This window comes from Piliocolobus tephrosceles, chromosome Y (genome assembly GCF_002776525.5).
Source record: "Piliocolobus tephrosceles isolate RC106 chromosome Y, ASM277652v3, whole genome shotgun sequence".
Taxonomy (NCBI): Eukaryota; Metazoa; Chordata; class Mammalia; order Primates; family Cercopithecidae; genus Piliocolobus; species Piliocolobus tephrosceles.
This window is the reverse complement of record NC_045456.1, coordinates 945,232-965,122: the sequence shown is the minus strand read 5'-3', so window position 1 is coordinate 965,122 and position 19,891 is coordinate 945,232. Positions and strand designations below refer to the sequence as shown.

The 19,891-nt window shown below is 37.1% G+C and overlaps 1 long non-coding RNA gene and 1 other non-coding gene across 3 annotated transcripts in view; one reads left to right on the top strand and one right to left on the bottom strand.

Annotated features, from left to right (window-relative positions):
• Window positions 1-19,891, bottom strand: part of LOC116418598 — a 916,691-nt gene that overhangs the window by 122,011 nt on the left and 774,789 nt on the right. The gene's annotated exons all lie outside the window — the stretch shown is intronic.
• On the top strand, window positions 7,999-8,105 carry LOC111536291. The gene has a single exon (XR_002729695.1). It is a non-coding gene; the product is annotated as a U6 spliceosomal RNA (small nuclear RNA).

The window sequence follows — 19,891 nt, the reverse complement described above, 5'->3', positions numbered from 1 at the left end:
TTCCAAGAGCATTTCAGAAGGGGAGTTATATTTAGAAGCATTGTTCTTCCACAGTCAATCAAGGTAATGAGAGGAAGAATTGCATGAGGTGAAGGTGTGAACTAGGGCATAACATTCTAGAAGTGTTTGTAAGAAGCTGATTGGTACCCAATATATTAAATTGTGACTTTACTAATGCCAATCAAACCCAAACCTTTTTGTCTAAAAATCATTTAAATTACTAGAGTCTATTCATAATTTGCTTTTAGCAAGGAAAAGAAGAGTAGCAGATTTTATTACATGAGTAAATTCTGAATCTTGGGACATGGATTCAGCTAAAGTAGAAGTTACTTTTGATTGTTGTTTGCACAAATCGTTTTGCACCAGCTATTATAAAAACAAATTTTTAATATCCCATATTTTGAGATTTATGGAGGTGACTTTCCTTTTCTTTGGAGATGATGAATGTGTGCCGACTTGCTTCACTGTTTAATTATAGATGGCTAGCTGTGAGGAATGTGGAAATGATCTCAGCCATTTAAACCTCAAGGCAATCTCCCCATGTGACCTAAAAGATGTGCATTTTATTTATGTAGCTATTTTACCTACTCACTCAGATTTCTATTGCACTTAGAAATTCCCAAGTGAAATGTCTGCAGGTATTTTGTAAAAGTCTTGAAATAATATTCCCTTCCTTCTCATTCTCGCTCGCAGGAAATTTCTGCTTAAAGCTGCATTTGTAGAATAGCACATGGGAGGTGCCATAGTATAGGTGAAAGAGAACAGGCTTTAGACTCAGGCATACCTGGAAGGCCCTTTGAAAAGTCATGATGTGTTCAGGAAACTGAAAATGGCGCACCGGGCCTGGATAGTAGCGCTTAGTTGGGTGTGTGAACAATGACATGTCTGCAGAGGTGATCAGGAGCCGGATAATGAAGGATGTAGTGTTACATGTGAAGGAACTGGAACAGTTATCAAGGTAATATGGCACCTCTAAAGGGTTTTAAGACAAGAGTATAACACAGTAAAAGTTATAATCTTGAAAAATACTCTGGAAGTAGGGTGGATGACAGACTGAAATGTAAAGACAGTGAGGGTAGGTAGAGATCTGAAGGACTGGTGTAGAAACTGAGGTTTTCAAGGAACAATAAGGTCTGTAGCAGGCAGCGTGTCTATGAGGGTAGGGGCTAAGTTTAGGAGATGGTTGTGTGGCCTAATTGATAGAACGTAGCAATATTAAACAGAGATGAGGGTGAGAGAAGAATCAATTTTGGGACTGAGTTGATTATAATAGTAAATTACAGAGGAGAAAAAAGATTAATGCCTATCTTACTATTGCACGCCCAGAGCCTCACCCCACTAAGCAGAGTGTTTCTGTGTTTAGAATATAACAATGAGAGAAAATAAAAAACAAACAGAAGTAAAGAAAACAAAAATCTGGGTGCTGATGACAGTGACAGGAGGAAAAAGGAAGCATCTATAAAGATGGTACACATAGTTGTAAACATAGTTGCCAAGTACCAGCATGAAAAACTGAGACGACATTGTCTCCAAGGGCAGTGTCTATCTCTAGATGACGATGCCTATACAGAGTTTCCTTCTGTAAAGAGAATATCTGCCTAGGTTTCCCAGAACCAAACCTTCAGACTAAGGTTTTAGCCCACATTTAGGAGGTAATTACCAGCAGGGAGTGGAGAAATAAGAAAGAAAAGTAAAAGTAGTCAATATGGAGTATATTAATGATTGGTTACCACTGTGGGCAAGTAGGACTGAATCCTATTGAGAACCTCTGGGAAACTGGATAGAACATGCCTCATCATTGTTCTACCCGAAGGGCAAGGAGGGTTGAGTATTCATCTACCACTTCTACTTTGTCACTGATTAATGGGTTAAGCAATGGTAACTTCCCGACACTTCCAACCAGCCCTGGGCTTTGGGCATGCATACTGCATTGGGCAAAGAATTCCCTGAGACAGAGAGTTGTGGCTGTTGGAACTATGAATGACAAAGGATATGAGCAGAGTTCTGCATATACACACACATATACCCCTGCATATAACACACCCTACCACGGTTAGTACATCTATTGTACCTGCATTTTGAGTTTGAAACGGTAGAGTTTTAATGAAAATTAGACAAGTTACTTCTCTCTGTGAGGCAGATTTTCCACCTTTTTGAACGTATCTCTCTGTATAGACCTACTGGGATCTAGAAGATGCAAATTTCAAGGCTGTGTCCATTGTATATGGGTAACATTAGTAAATGGTGATCTATGGTGATGGAATCGTTTGAACAACTGCTGAAACTATAAAGATAGGTATGAAAACTCAAATGAAACTGTTAAAGCAACTCAGATGTATCTGGAGAAAGAACGGATTCTGTACTCCAAAATGTTACCATTTCCGAAAATTACACTACCAAGATCTATGAATTACACATACTATAAATATTTAATTGTTGATTTCAGAAGAAAAGAAAATGAATAGACCAGTACACAAGATGCTTAAGACATAGTAAAGTAGCCCTCCCAACTCTTTATTTGAAACTGAAGATAAGAAATTAAATGGAAATATGAGTTGAAAGAGAACAAGGATATGGAGAATCACATATAAAATGGAAGAATTGGATTGACTGGTGAGTTACCTGGAAATGAGAAAAAAAGCATTAAGCTCAATTTATGGCAATCCAGCAAAGGATTTTTCCGTTTTTAGTATTTAACTTTATCTTTTCTAATTCCCTCTTTAAATACAAAGGAGACACTGGAAATGAGTTAGTAAATAAGTCATTTCTACTAGGGTATGCTATCTTGTAGGCCTGTTTCTTTCTGCCACTCACTGGCTATATAACCTTGGGTAAGTTACTTAACCTCTCTGTATCTCAGTTTCCTTACGTGGAAAAATTGGTGATAATAATTATACCTACCTCACTGGTTATGAGGATGAACACATTTGCATATGAAAAGTACTTACAGTGCTTGATACATCATAAGAAATACATACATCTCTTCTGGATGATGAGCAAAATGAATTCAAATTGTTATAGCTTATGGAATTTCACATAAATCACACAGAAGTGTATCACAGTGTTATTTTTAATGATTTTTAACATTCAAAATGATTGATAAAAAATATTTGGCATTCCAGAGCCAAAGCTAATAGCAATGGTGGGAGTTACAGTTCTAACAGAAGGAAGTTTTAGTTGTTAGAGCTGTCAAACAATGAAATAGATTGCCACTGAAGTCATGTGTTGGATGACATGGAAAATATGTAACAGACTGGATGACTGCTTCTTAGTGATGCTGGAGAGCAGGTTTGTGCATCAGAGAAAAGGTGTAAGTAAATGACCTTTTCAGGTCTTTCTAATTTTGAGTCAATGATTTCAAAATTTGGCTCTAAGCCCTCTTTCCAATACTATATCTTATTGTTTCCTTGTGCAAATCCTCTGCCTTAGACACCCAAGCACACTCACAAACATTTAACGAGTTTCATGCTTTCTCACCATTTGAATTTTCTGCCACTCTCTCCACTCTGTCTTTATCTTTACAGAACAGGCCAAACATTTTGAAAGTAAAAGTCTTAGTAAAAGTTATAAAGTATATGGTATATTAAAGCTTAATTTCCCTGTATAATATTATTAGGACTTGGTTTTTCATAGCTATGCTATGCTTGAACCTGAAATACTTAAATGAATATATACGAAGGATGAAAAGATGAGTTACCTCCACACCCATACATACTTGAATTAGTAAAAATATCTCCAATCTTTTAGATTTTTTACTTATATTACAATTCACCTCTGAAGATGTGTAGACTTCAACATTAAAATTAAATAAGAAATAAAAGGATGTCTTTATATAATGTTTCATCAAAAATATACATGTTAATACTTCCTATGGAGGAAAGATTTCTGGGAGAAACGAAGGCAAAGGAATGAGCTGCTGGTGATTAGCTGGTTTAATAGTTTTACATATTTGTCGTCAGAATCCTTTAAACCAGAGCTTGGTGGGAGGCACAGTTTGAAAACTTAGAGTTGCTTTAATTAAGGAGGTGGTGGGAGAAAAGAAGATCCTGCCTGGAAGACTAAGAAGGTAATGGGAGTGCTCTTTAAAGCTGTGCTAAAGAGGTTCAGGACACCTTTTTGCCCTGAGAATCAGGACCATTTTCCTGCTCTGAGGGCAGCATGGGCTTGTTCTCAGTCATTCAGAAGGGCAAATGAGAAGTTGTACGTGTGTCTATGAGCTACACAATCATTTTCAACTGGCTTTGTGGATTACAATGTCATTTTGTGACGCAACTTGAGACTCTACACTGACTTCTCCATGTGGATTTCAAAACCCCTAAATTATGCCCCACCATCTTGCTTTCCTAATGTTTTATATAAACTCACATCAATTTTTTCCCAGTATTTTATTATGTGGGACCTATAAGTTTTCCTGGGGAAAAAGTATTAGCGCTAAAATATGCATTTTTCTGTCGGAAATAATAAAATAGTCCAAAGATATTTCCCCTTTTTCATAAAATTCCAAGGGAAACCCACTTAGAAAATTTAGAGTATAATTGAAGAATTCTACTGAGCATACATGACATAAAATTAAACAATACTTGGGTAGAAAAATGTCTGGAGATCACTGTCAGGACAATTTTTCTGTTATTTACTGAAAAAGATGACTTGCTATGGTTTCTTAATGTGCTTAAATGTGTTTCATTTGATCACATTAATATTTGTACAGTTATTTTTCCATTACTCGTGAAACACCAAAAACACTAAGCAATAATTGCACATATTTTTTCCTTTTATGACCATACATTTTCCCTGACAGGTCTTTTAAATTGACATATGTTATCAGAAACTTTTTTTTTTTTTTTGAGATGGAGTTTCACTCTTGTTGCCCAGGTTGGAGTACAATGGTGTGATCTCGGCTCACTGCATCCTCCGCCTCCCAGGTTCAAGAGATTCTCCTGCCTCAGCCTCCCGAGTAGCTGGGGTTACAAGCATCCACCACCACTCATGGCTAATTTTTGTTTTTAGTACAGACGGGGTTTCAACATGTTGGCCAGGCTGGTCTCTGTTCCACCCGCCTCGGCCTCCCAAAGTGCTGGGATTGCAGGTGTGAGACACTGCGCCTAGCCTGAAACTTTTTATGATATATTAATAATATGTTTGACAAAGCTAATACTTTCAATGTAATTATTCACATTGACTGAAAGTCTCCTTTACTACATCCCTCTATCTTATTGCTCACTTAGATGATTCATTAAAAATCATTTAGACATATAGATGGCTAGGCATGAATGTGGTGTCGTTCTAGGAGCATAAGGTGTATTATGAACCTCTCCGTTATTCAAGGACTACCTTTATGCCTCCATCTCTAACTCATGGGAGGAATAGGAACCTTGAACAGAGATTTGCTGCCTTCCTTTACTCATAGCTTGTACACAACTCACTGTGATGGTGATATGTTTAGCCTGAGAATCTACATAACAGAACTCGACAGGCAAAAAAATAGTTTCATTCCACATTAGAAAGCAAACAATACAGCCATAGAAAAGAACAAGATAATGTCTTTTGCAGGAACATGGATGGAGGTGGAAGCTATCATCCTCAGCAAACTAATATAGGAACAGAAAACCAAATACCACATGTTCTCACTTATAAGAAGGAGCTAGATGATGAGAGCTTACGAACACAAAGAAGGAAACAACAGACACTGGGGGTCTACTTGAGAGTGGAGGGTGGGAGGAGGGAGAGGAACAGAAGAGATAACTATTTGGTGCTGGGCTTAATCGCTGGGATAAATAATTGGGTGCTGGATAAAATAATTTTTACAACAAACCCCCATGACATGAGTTTTCCTATGTAACAAACCTTCACACGTACCCCCAAACCTAAAATGTTAAAAAATAACCAAAAAACACCCCAAAACAAAACATTTGCCCCCCAAAACCAAACAAAAATCCCCACTGTTTTATCTAAATCATTATTAAATGCAGTCCTTTCTTAAAATTTTTACATTTTGTTATATTTACAAAACAATAAAATCATTTCCCACTTGATATAAGTACAAAAATCTCTGTTAATTCATTACATTATTAGAATAAGCAAATTAATTACTGCCAACATCAAATTCATTTTAATTTCCATGACCATCATATAGAGTTCTATACATAGAGGGTGGACTTCCACAATGAAAACGTGCTTCACTCTTTTTATTTCCTCCTCACAGCATGTTCTGCTTTAAAGACATATTGAGGGAATAAAATACATGGGATTTTATTCTAGTATCAAGTGAGACTTTAAAATATATGTGAAAATATTTGATAAACACTTTTTTTCTAATGGGTGCACGTAGAAAATACAGTTTTACGTATATTTATATTTTGGCAATATAGTCTCTTAAGTAAAACAAAGCATATTGTAACAAAATATTTTGGTCAAAACTCTAAACAGTATATAGACTTCAAAATAGCTCACTCAAAATTCATGAGATTTAGATTTCATGCTCAACTTATCAGGAAGAAACACATCCAAAATAGAAGTGGGTAGATCTACTTCTACTCAATGGCTATATCTACATAACTGTGAATTAAAACAAACAAAAAACAAAAGCTAGAAAATTGAAATTGGTTCTTAGTCATTATGTCTAGTTATGACAAATCGAGACACTATGAGATGATTTTCTCCTCTGGAAACCAGGCATTCAAAGAGTTCCAATGACTCAGGATGGGAGTGTACAGAAGAGAAAAGAGGAAAGAAGAAAGCATTGATGCAAGAAGATACAATTCACCAATTCATAACCACACCCTGATCTCCATTACCATAGCACTATAGCCATGATCTCTTTCAGCCTTCTCTCTGCCACTACTGCCCTCGGAGCTAATTTTAATATATTTTACCTCTTTAAGATGGTAGTGTTGAGGAGGGATATTGAACCGCTGTGATTTGCTGTGAATTTTCCTAGGAAGGGCCCCAGGGGTCTGCCATGTAAGTGTAACAACTCTTATGTGAGTGTATCTCACTTTATACACAAACACTGCAATAATTTAATGTTATACATTTCTCAACCTGATATTATTTCCCTTTGATTATTTAGGTTGCATCTACCCCATGAGAAAGATTTCGAGAAGGTGTGAAAACTTTATTCCAAATCTTAGATACTCTATAAATGTCTTCCATTTTATAAAGGCTATCCGAAAGTGAAGCAAGGACAATTCTGAAAATTTATTCAATTTTAGGTTTGGTCAAACCAACAATAAATACAAAGAAATGGCTTCATCTGAGTAACTGATACTTCCAAGAGTTGGCCAATTGCAGTCTTTTGGAGATTATATACTTTACTAGTTAGATTAAAAATTATGGCAGGTGGAAATCCTAGAATGCTTTGGCTACCTATCTACGGATACAAAACCATGGTGTATAATTCCAACCTTATTAAAGCATTATAACATTGGCTTTTAACTCTCTTTTGGATTAGGACCGGGTACACTGGTACAGCTCAGTAAAACCTAAGATTGGAAATAATGTGAAATCTCAAAGTCATTGTCACCTTACCCATTTCACCTGGCTAATTACTTCCTCTCTTTTCATACAACCCAATAAATATGTCTTCACATTACTGGGGAAAAGAGATTCTCCCTATATTTACACAATGGAGTGATTTTTGCCCTTCTAATTAACCAGCATGAGTCAAACGTTTAAAAGGTTTCAGAAGAAACTCTGCCTTCAATTAACATTCACAGTTTCTAAATTAATCACTGCTGACCTTAACATGCAGGAGTCTTAAAGACATGTTTCAAATTTAAAAAATGGTAATTTTATTCAAACAAATCTAACTACCTATGTTTCATAAGTGTTTGGTCATTGTTTTTTTCCTATCACTGCATAAGGAGTCCTAGAATTTGGAGCATTGTTTCATCACATCTCTGGATAAAAGCCCTACAAATAACCTTGAGCGTGATAACCATATCATCTTCAATATAGAAATTAATAATGACTCATTATACACTTTGAAAAATCCATACCGTGCTCGCTTCAGCAGCATATATACTAAAATTGGAATGATACAGAGAAGATTAGCATGATCCCTGTGCAAGGATGAAATACAAATTCATGAAGCATTCCATATTTTTCAATAAGTGTCCACATCAACAAGTTAGAAAGATCTCAAATTAACAACCTGACATCACAACTAAAAGAACTAGAGAAGCAAGAGCAAACCAACCCATATCTAGCAGAAGACAAGAAATAACCAAAATCAGAGCTGAACTGAAGGAGACTGAGACACAAAAATCCATTCATAAGATCAAGGAATCCAGGTGCTGGTTTTTTTTTTTTTTAATATTAATACAATACATAGACTGCTGGCTAGACTAATAAAGGGATATAAGAGAGAAGATCCAAATAAACACAATTATAAACGACAAAGAAGATGTTACCACTGACCCCACAGTAATACAAACAACCATCAGAGACTACTATCAACACTTCCATGCATACAAACCAGAAAATCTAGAAGAAATAAATTCCTGCACACATACACCCTTCCAGGACTGAACCAAGAAGAAATTGAAGCCCTCAACAGACCAATAACAAGCTCCAAAATGGATTCAGTAATGAACAGCCTACCAACCAAAAAATCCTTCTGTGACTGGAAGGATTCACAGCCGAATTCTACCAGATGTACAAAGATATGGTACCATTCCTACTGAAACTATTGCAAAAAAAAAAAAAAAAAAAAAAAAAAAGGATAAGGAGGGACTCCTCCCCAAATCATTCTATGATTCCAGCATTATCCTGATACCAAAACCTGGCAGAGAGACAATAAAAAAGAGAAAACTTCAGGCCAATATCCTTGATGAACACAGAGGCAAAAATCCTCAGCAAAATACTTGCAAACCGAATCCAGCATCACATCAAAAAGCTAATCCACCACAATCACATAGGCTTTATCCCTGGGATGCAAGTCTAGTTAACAACACATGCAAATCAATAAATGTGATTCATCACATAAACCAAATTAAGACAAAAACCTCAACAGATGCAGAAAAGACTTTTGGTAAAATTCAACATCCTTTCATGTTAAAAACTTTCAATAAACTAGTTATTGAAGGAACATACCTCAAAATAATAAGAGCCATCTAGGAGAAACCCACAGCCAACATCATACTGAACAGGCAAAAGCTGGAAGTATTCCCCTTGAAAACTAGCAAAAGACAAGGATGCCCTTTCTCACCATTCTTGTTCAACATAGTATTGGAAGTCCTGGCCAGAGTCAGCAGGCAAGAGAAAGAAATAAAAGTCACTGAAACAGGAAGAGAGGAAGTCAAACTATCCCTGTTTGCAGACAACATGATTCTGTATCTAAAAAATTTTCATAGTCTTGGCCCAAAAACTCCTTGAGCTGATAAACAGCTTCAGCAAAGTTTCAGGATACAAAACTGATGTGCAAAAATCACTAACATTCCTGTACACCAACAACAGCCAACCTGAGAGACAAATCAGGAACACAATCCCATTCACAATTGCCATAAAAAGAATAAAATACTTAACAGTTCAGCTAACCAGGGAGGTAAATGATCTCTGCAATGAGAATTACAAAACACTGCTCAAAAAAATCAGAGATGACACAAACAAATGGAAAACCATTTCATGCTCACGGATAGGAAGACTCAGTATCATTAAAATGGCCACATTGCCAAAGCAATTTACAGTTTCAACACTATTCCTATCAAACTACCAATGACATTCTTCATAGAACTAGAAAAACTATTTTAAAATTCATGTGGACCCAAAAAAGGGCCCAAATAGCAAAGGCCATCTTAAGCAAAAACAAAAAAGCAGGGGGCATCATATTACTCTACTTCAAACTATGCTGCAGGGCTACAGTAACCAAAACAGCATGGTACTGGCACTGAAAAAGACACACAGACAAAGGGAACAGAATAGAGAGCTCAGAAATAAGGCTGCACACTTACAACTATCTGGTCTTCCACAAAACTGACAAAAACAAGCAATGGGGAAAGAATCACTATTAAATAAATGGTGCTGGGATAACTGGCTAGCGATATGCAGAAGACTGAAACTGGAACCCTTCCTTACACCATATACAAAAATCAACTCAAAATGGATTTAAGACTTAAATGTAAAACTCAAAACTATAAAAACCCTGGACGAGAACCTAGGAAATATCATTCTGGACATAGGAACTGGCAAAGATTTCATGACGAAGATGCTAAAAGCAATTGCAACAAAAGCAAAACTTGACAAATGGGATTTAATTAAACTAAATAACTCCTGCACAGCAAAAGAAACTATCAACAAACAGACAACATATACAGAATGGGAGAACATTTTTGCAAACTATGCCTCTGACAAAGGTCTAATATCCAGCATCTATAAGGAACTTAAATGTACAAGCCAAAACAAACAACCCCATTAAAAAGTGGGCAAAGGACAGGAACAGATACTCTTCAAAAGAAGGCATACATGTGGCCAAAACACATATGAAAAAAGGTGCAAAACTCTTGTAGTATAGTTTGAAGTCAGGTAGCACAATGCCTCTAGCTTTGTTCCTTTTGCTTAGGATTGTCTTGGCTATATAGGCTCTTTTTGGGTTCCATATGAAATTTAAAGTTGTTTTTTCTAATTCTGTGAAGAAAGTCAATGGTAACTTGATGGTGATAGCATTGAATCTATAAATTACTTTGAGCAGTATGGCCATTTTCATGATATTGGTTCTTCCTATCCATGAGCATGGAATATTTTTCCATTTGTTTGTGTCCTCTCCTATTTCCTTGAGCAGTGGTTTGTAGCTCTCCTTGAAGAGATCCTTCACATCCCTTTTAAGTTGCATTCCTAGGTATTTTATTCACTTTGGAGCAAAGGGCTAACATCCACAATCTACAAAGAACTTAAACAAATTTACAAGAAAAAACAACCCCATCAAAAAGTGGGCAAAGGATATGAACAGAGACTTCTCAAAAGAATACATTTATGCGGCCGACAAACATATGAAAAAAAGCTCATCATCACTGGTCATTAGAGAAATGCAAATCAAAACCACAATGAGATACCATCTCATGCAGGTTAGAATGGTGGTCATTAAAAAGTCAGGAAACAACAGATGCTAGAGAGGATGTGAAGAAATAGGAGTGCGTTTAAACTCTTGGTGGGAGTGTAAATTAGTTCAACCATTGTGGAAGATAGTGTGGTGACTCCTCAAGGATCTAGAACCAGAAATACCATTTGAGCCAGCAATCCCATTACTGGGTATATACCCAAAGGATTATAAATCTTTCTACTATAAAGACGCATGCACACACATGTTTACTGCAGCACTATTCACGGTAGCAAAGACTCAGAACCAACCCAAATGCCTATCAATAATAGAGTGGATAAAGAAAATGTGGCACATATACACCATGGAATACTATGCAGCCACAAGAAAGGATGAGTTCATGACCTTTGCAGGGACATGGATGAAGCTGGAAACCATCACTCTCAGTGAACTAACACAAGAACAGAAAACCAAACACCGCATGTTCTCACTCATAGGTGGGAGTTGAACAATGAGAACACATGGACACAGGGAGGGGAACATCACACACTGGGGCCTCTCAGGGGGTGGGGGGCTAGGGGAGGGATAGCATTAGGAGAAATAGCTAATGCAGATGACGGGTTGATGGGTGCAGCAAACCACTATGGCATGTGTATACCTATGTAACAAACCTGCACGTTCTGCACATGCATCCCAGAACTTAATAAAAAAAAAAGTGCAACATCACTGATCATTAGAGAAATGCAAATCAAAACCACAACGAGATACCATCTCAGGCTAGTCAGAATGGCAATTATCAAAAAGTCAAAAAACAACAGATGCTGGCAAGGTTGTAGAAAAAGGAGAATGCTTATACACCTTTGGTGGAAGTGTAAATTAGTCCAACCATTGTGGAAAGCAGTGTAACACTTCCTCAAAGAGCGGAAAACAGAACTACCATTCAACCCAGCAATCCCATTACTGGGTATATACCCAAAGCAATATAAATTGTTCTACCATAAAGACATTCTCATATATATTCATTGCAGCCCTATTCACTATAGCAAAGACATGGAAGCAACCTAAATGCCCATCGATGGTAGACTGAATAAAGAAAATATACATATACACTGTGGAATACTATGCAACCATGAAAAAGAATGAGCTCATATCTTTTGCAGGAACATGGATGGAGCTGGAGGCCATTATCCTAAGCAAACTAATATAGCAACAGAAAACCAAATACTACATGTTCCTACTTATAAGTGGGAGCTAAATGATGACAATACATGGATACAAAAAAAGGGGAAAAACAGACACCGGGGTCTACTTGAGGGTAGAAGGTGGGAGGAGGGAGATGATCAGAAAAAATAAATAATGGGTACTAAGTATAGTACTTGAGTGATGAAAGAATCTGTACACCAAAGCTCCATGACACAAGTTTACGCATACAACAAACCTGCACATATACCCCTGAACCTAAAAAGTTAAATAATCATAAATATTTAGAAAACTCATTCATTTCTAAATACATATTGATTCATGTTCAGAAAATATCTAAGAGCACTTAATATGTACAGGTACTACTGTGCTGGAAATACAATAAACAAAACAGACAAAAATTCCTGCCTCTGTGAAATTTACATTCAGGGGAGCTATATACAACAAAAGTATAAATAAGTATTGTACACACTTACCCTTCATATCCATAGGGGATTGATTCCAGAACCTTCCATGCAGCCCCAAATCAAAAGATGTTCAAGCTCCTTATATGAAATGGTCTAATAGTTGCATGTAAACTCCACTCATTTTCTCATTTAAATAATCTCCAGATTATTTATAACACCTAACAGAATGCAAATGCTAAATAGTTTTTATACTGTACTGTTTAGAGATTAATGCCAATAAATAAAGTCTGGACATTTAAAAAAGAAAAGAAAAATCCATACTATACTATATTTCACATCACCTGCATTTTCCTGCAGAAAGACAGCGGCATACAAATTTCAGAATATTCTTAAAATTTTCTTTATAAAAGTGGAATTATTACAACTGTTAAAGAAACCCAAATGCAGGTGGTTTATATTGAAAACCAAAGTAAGGAGTTCCTGATGGGAAACACTTTCCACATCATTTCAAGGATTCAGTGACACTAGTGTCTACTTTCTTTAAGAAATCCTAACTCTAGGGAGACTCAAAGATGGAATCTAGCTCATCTTACAATGAGGAAAAATAAAGCTTTCCTAACAGATTTAAAAAAAACGTTGTCTATGATATATGCAGCCAGGGATTTGCTGCATTACCTAAAGCTACGAACAAAAAATCTGTGACGTAAATAACTTTATATGCGAAGCCCTATTATTCAGCCTCTTGTTGCCTATAGTACTGAAGCTAGTGCTCTTCTAGGAGCAACCCTGGGCTCATCTTGAAACTCTGGTCCTGCATGTCTGACTCTGCTTCTTGAACTCCCTTATTCTGTGTACAGTACGTTTGTCCTCGATGGTAGAAACCTGGTTCATATTTTTCTCTCCCTTTGTCATATTGGATTCTGTGCTACCTATATTGTATGTTAACTGGATCCTGGAAAATAAAATGCCACTGCTTAAAGGAACCAGAATGTTAGCACTAAAATTCTAAAGTCCCATGTAGTCCAAAGTTTTTATTCACTGGTGAAGAAACTGTAGCCCAGAAAAATGTGTCTTCCCCAAGGTCATACAGTTAGAAATAGTTTGTTACAATAAAATTTCACATATTGGTGTCCCCATTTCATATTTAGACCTCCTCCTGTTAATGAATTTTTGTCATCCACATGAATTGATCCCATTGCAGCTGTTTAAAGAGAAGGGTGAGAGTTTCTCTCCACGTATTTCTTTATCCTCCTTACACACACACCCATTCTAAACTATATCCTGCAGACTTATAAAGCATACCCCACTGACAGGGTTAAATGAAGACGGGCTGAATATGTGGCAATATCAGAGAAATATTCCCCTATGTAAGCATCCATGGGTGTTATTCAGACTATATCAAGTGATCATAAATTTCAGGGAGCACTGACTTAAACAGCCAATGTGGTGGTAAGCAGAACACAAAGTTTAACCCAGAGACGGTGCAACCTGGAGGCTGGGTGCAACATTTAGCAAGTTCTACTAAGGAAGCATTCATGAACAGATTAAAATATCAGCAAACTTCTCCATAAAAATACCACTGGAAAAAAATACCTAAACACGAATTTGATTATGACAAAATAGGTTTTCTTTTCCAGTAAGTTCTAGTTTAGGGAACTTACTATATTTTACCCATTTTCATTGAAGATGAGAAAAACTGTAACTTACCTTCTCACTGACTGAAAAAAGTCATGAAAAATTTTGTAGATGGTTAATAGATAGGCCCTGAGTCACACATGATACCTGTAACTGCCAAGGAACTGCAGTTCCCAGGTTTCTCAAGACTCCTAACTACCAACTATGCTGCTTCCTCTAGTATTCCATGTTACCTCTGCACTGAAAAATTAATAATTGTGGTAGTTTATTTTTCAGTAAATATTCACTCCCTCCTCCCGTCCCTTATATATGGGAGGAGTGTATTTCCATGCTTTATTGATATTGGACTTGGCCATGTCATTTACTGTAACCAATGTTATTTCGGCGCACGCGACTGTGTGCTACATCAAGATTATGCCTGAAGCATCGTTACTTGTTTTATTCTCTTCTCTGGGAGCTTTTGACCACTGACACCATTAGAAAAAACATGTAGGCAGTCCCCTGGCCCAAGCATAAAAGACAAGTGGAACAGGCCTGAATCAACCCCATGGCTTGGAGTCAGGACCAGCTGAGCTCAGCCTATATCAGCTAAACTCCAGCTGAATCACACATGATAAATTCTTATTGTATGCCACTGAGATATTTTGATTGTTAGTAGCAATAGCTGACTGATACAATAGTTGTCCCATATGTTATTCCACTTGTTACTTTGGAAATCTTTGCTGATTTTCCATTTTTATATATTTTACCTTCCCAACCAGATTGAAAGACAACTGTGCAGCTTGATCCATGTTTTAACTTATTTGAACCCCAAAGTACACACCACTATAACCATTCAATATATTCTAGTTGCAGTCACCAATGTTTTCCTTGTACCGTGCATTGGAGTAAGTCTTTACTGTACCACTGATAGCTCTTAGTGACAAATGCTGCATTTCAGTAGCAATCTCAGAATATGTTTTAGAAGCATAGAGGCTAAGTAACTCAACAGAATAATCAGTGAAATTGAGCAAGTGGAGAATTCTTCATTTGGGGACATTGCTGGCATTTTAAGACACTTTTCCCTTCATGGTAGAACAGTTATTGCACATAACTGAAAAGGCCATTTTTCTCAAGGTAAAATTGCTGATTTCAGGAGCACATGGTCTGAAAAAGCTTTTATGAAGAGAGCACTATTTTCCCATTGGATTTCTCCATGAATCTGGTATTTAGAACTGCCCAAAGGCTAAGGGCTGATATATTTGCTATTATGTTTCACAAAAGGGCACAGATCAAGCAGGACAGGGAGCAAGGTGACCTTCAACTTCATATATTACATATATACATGTTGTACATTATACATATTACAATTACATAATCACAGTATATGTAATACATACATGTACTTACATACACCATGTAATTATATGTAATACATAAATGTAGCATATGTCATACACTGTTCATGTTGGGAAAAACAATCCAGTTAACTTTTTGAGGTGAATTTTCTTTATTCATCTGAGAAATGGTTTGTCATTACCAAGTAATACCAATTCTGCTATAGGATGACAGGCATTTAGGGCATTAAAGATTATTTTTAAAAATGTATTAAGGGAGAGGGTAAAGAAATCCTACAAACCCCCAAATTGTATCTATCAGTGGCAGCAGATGAGTGCTCAGTCAGTGTATTGAAAATATTTAATTACATCTCTTTCTTACCTTGAATGTCTGAATCAATTTGACATACCGCTTAAAGCAACGAGTGTCTACAGAACAAACTCTTCCTGTGGCTAGTGAAATGAGTCCTCCTAACAGTAAGACTTATTAATAGCAAATTAATGATTGTCAAATCTAGGGCTCAACAATGACAAAGCTTTTTGGAACTTTCCATATACTTTCTGTGTGACATTTTCAGCTTTAAATCTTTGCCCATTCTGCTCTTTGAAATCTTGATATGTAAAATCTGGATATGTATGTCATCATGGAAGCACTCCTAGTTGAGATCCCTGCAATCTGATTAATGACGAAATAAACAACCTGCTTTTTTATCTGTGCTATTCCTAACTTTTCCAATGTTAGTGAGATCCTTTTCCTCTGCAGAAGAGCTGAACGAACTAGCAAAGATTCTCTAGGGCTTGAAACAAAAATGAGAGCAAATCCTAAGGAATTTAGGAACCAGAAAGGTAAGATTTTAATTAAAATAGATATTAAAATCTCTGGTATTCTACAATATTTTAACTCTTAGCTTTTCACTGCCATTATTGGTTTTTGCCTTGAGATACTGGTAAGAGTGGGAATGTTTCAGGATATTTTGTAGGCTATAGGAAATCTTTGCTTGTTAACAGATTACTGCAGTTTGTTCAAAATTATTTGAGAACCTCTGTGACTTTTCAATAATCCTATTATTTTAAAAACATAAACTCCTTTTCTTGTCATTTGTCCCACAGGCAATTGGAATCAGAATCTCTCGAAGAGAGAGAAAACATAGCTTCTTTACCATCCAAGTTTTTTTGTTTTGTTTTGTTTTGTTTTTTGAGCTCAGGAATGAGGTAATGAGGGCAAGTCGGAAAAATGTTTGTGGCTAGGCTGGAAATCAATGGAAAACAGGTTATGGTTTTACAACAAATCAAGTGTCACAGATTTGCTTTGTGTTTGGGAGTTAATCTACATTCTCTAAAAATTCTCCAAAAGCCAGTTAAAGCAAATGAAGCAAGACTCTGCAGGAACCCCCTAGAGAGAACACACTGCTATGTCACACAGCTCTCACAATTGAGTGGGAGACATTGTCTTAAATGTGTGTTTTACAACAGATGCCAATTGCTCTGATTCTTGCCATTAACAACTTCAGAATTAGCTTACAAATGGTAATCTTCACAGAGCAGTGACTTTTGTGTGGGAAACCCAGGAAGAAAAGAAGCCTTTCAAAAATTTTTTTTCTTTTGCAGCTGAACACAAATGAGCCTGGGAGCCTCTCTGCACTGTGTAGAAAATACAACTATATTCATGTAAGTGTATGTGTGGTATTAATAATTCAGAGAAAGTGATAGTCAAGGGTTGGAGAGAGGCTAGAAATCAACTTTGAAAGCATAAAAGTTGAAAGATAAAGTGTTGAAAATTTCCTTGGCTATTTAAAAACTCATATAAACCAGTAGCTGGAAATCAATATTGTGGTGTTCAAACTCTTAACACCTTCATTTTTCTGCTTAATTCCAAATAATAGTCGTGGGTATAAAATTGGAATAGGCCTGGAATATTAGAATTTGAGACAGAAAAATTCCTGTAGTGGTATATTTTAAAGCTGAGGCCATAAGTAATCATGAAAATACTAGTCACTGGTTTTACATTACTAACAACAAAAACAAATCTTGACAGTAAGTCTACTGTATTTCTTCCCATTTGTTTAAATGGTATAGTGTATTACACCATGATGTGACTCTGCTCAGAAATGAGAGAGAAGGGAAGACTGCAAAGAAGACTAAGATAGGCAGAAAGAAATGCCTTGTCACCCTTCAATGGTGGAAGAGATGTGGGGTAGATAATTCCACTAGAGACAGATCCCCAAGTCATTTTTCTTTGCTTTGAAGTACATTGCAGACTCTTTATAGGTTCGTATTTCCTTCTCAGTGGTACTTCTTTCAGGCTGATATTAGCATGAGAGATTACTCAATTATAGGGAGGGGGACAAATTTGAGGGTGATATCGGAGGGAACAAAACAGCTCAGGGAGCAGGAAAATGGCCAACAGTAATTAAATATCTGCCATCATTACTCCCAGTGGCACATATCTATGTACACATATTTGGAGATCAACCTGATGATATATATTCCAGTAGCACCCATTAAATGAGTACCACTCCTCCCCAAATGTGAAGGCATTCAGCTTTCTGTGACTAAGAAAACTAATTTTGGGAACAATTTTCATCACCATAATGGGCGAGAAGCACAGATAGAACATGAATGATAGGGTCACATCTTATCTCAAAAATATCCAGTGCTTCGTTATGCATATGTACCCTAGAACTTAAAGTATAAAAAAAAAAAAAACAGTTAAGTAACTGATGATTACACTCTTTTTCTGGAAATCTAGTATTTATCCAATAAAAAACTGGAAATTAAAAAAAAAAAAAAAAAAAAAAAATCCAGTGCTTCAAATACAGCGCTTGAAATTCAGGTACCTTAAGCCTAACATGAGAAATTTCCTTGGAAAGAGTCCTTCCCGGACAATTTAAAAGAATAAAATAAGCATATTTCACCTACTTTCTCAAATAATGGGGTGTCCAGGCTTATATTTAAATTGATTTCATTCCTTTTGAATTCCTGGACAGGCACAGGACTCTTGTCATTACTGAAAAGCAATCTAATTTGGAAATCTTTAAAGCTGAAATCACCTCTTACTAGAAACTTTTCTTGCTCTGTTTTCACTTCTTCTGAACCTGTTCCTTTATTCGTCTCCTACTCCTATCTTTCCCCAGTCCACTCTCCTCCATTCTGATTTCATTCATCATTCTATCAGAAATTTCAGTGGCTACTCAGTGTGCTGAATGTCTTTCAAATACCTCCATAAATCCATTTCTCACCCTTTTCCACCCTGCTCTGTTGCCACTGAAGGCTGATTGGAATTTTCTGCCTTCTGGTTGGGTATGGTCAATGAGAAGCACTGGCAAGAAGCTAGAAGGAAGGAGGCGTGAGAAGGGGGTATTTATTCTCTCACTTCCATTTTTGTCAGGTCACCATAGTTAGTTATGTTCTTTGAGCACATCACCTAACAGGTGCCCCACAAGGATCCTCTGTGGATTCCGGTAACCATGCTCTTCCCCGTCTGGATATTCCTTAATAGGGCCAGCAGCTGCTCCCCAGTATTGCGAGCCCTGGTATACTGTACTACTGTCTTTTATGATTTCCTTAAACTCAGCTTACAACCTTGTAAATAGTTTATTAAACTCTAAATTGCAGGGTTTCAGGGTCCCATCTGTTTCTTGCTGGCAATATGATTGACAAACTCCATATACCACTAAATCCTTTGTTCCTTTGATTTAATGCCGTTGTCAATTCCTGCGGTAGACAGACCCTAATGCAACCCTCAATGACCTCTGCCTTCTGGTATTCATGTCTTTGTATTATCCCTTTGAGTGTGGGCAGAACCTGTGACTTGCTTCTAACTAACAAAGTATGTCAAAGGTGGTGGGAATGTGAATCTGGTAATTATGTTATTGATATGGTTTGGGTCTGTATCCCTTCCCAAATCTCATGTCAAATTTTAATCCCTAATGTTGGAGGTGTGGCCTGGTGAGAAGTGATTGGATGATGGGGGCGGATTTCCCCTTTGGTGCTGATCTCACGATAGTGAGTTATCATGAGATCTGGTTGCTTAAAAGTGTGTAGCACCGGCCGGGCGCGGTGGCTCAAGTCTGTAATCCCAGCACTTTGGGAGGCCGAGACGGGTGGATCACGAGGTCAGGAGATCGAGACCATCCTGGCTAACACGGTGAAACCCCGTCTCTACTAAAAATACAAAAACTAGCCGGGCGAGGTGGCGGGCGCCTGTAGTCCCAGCTACTCGGAAGGCTGAGGCAGGAGAATGGCCTAAACCCGGGAGGCGGAGCTTGCAGTGAGCTGAGATCCGGCCACTGCACTCCAGT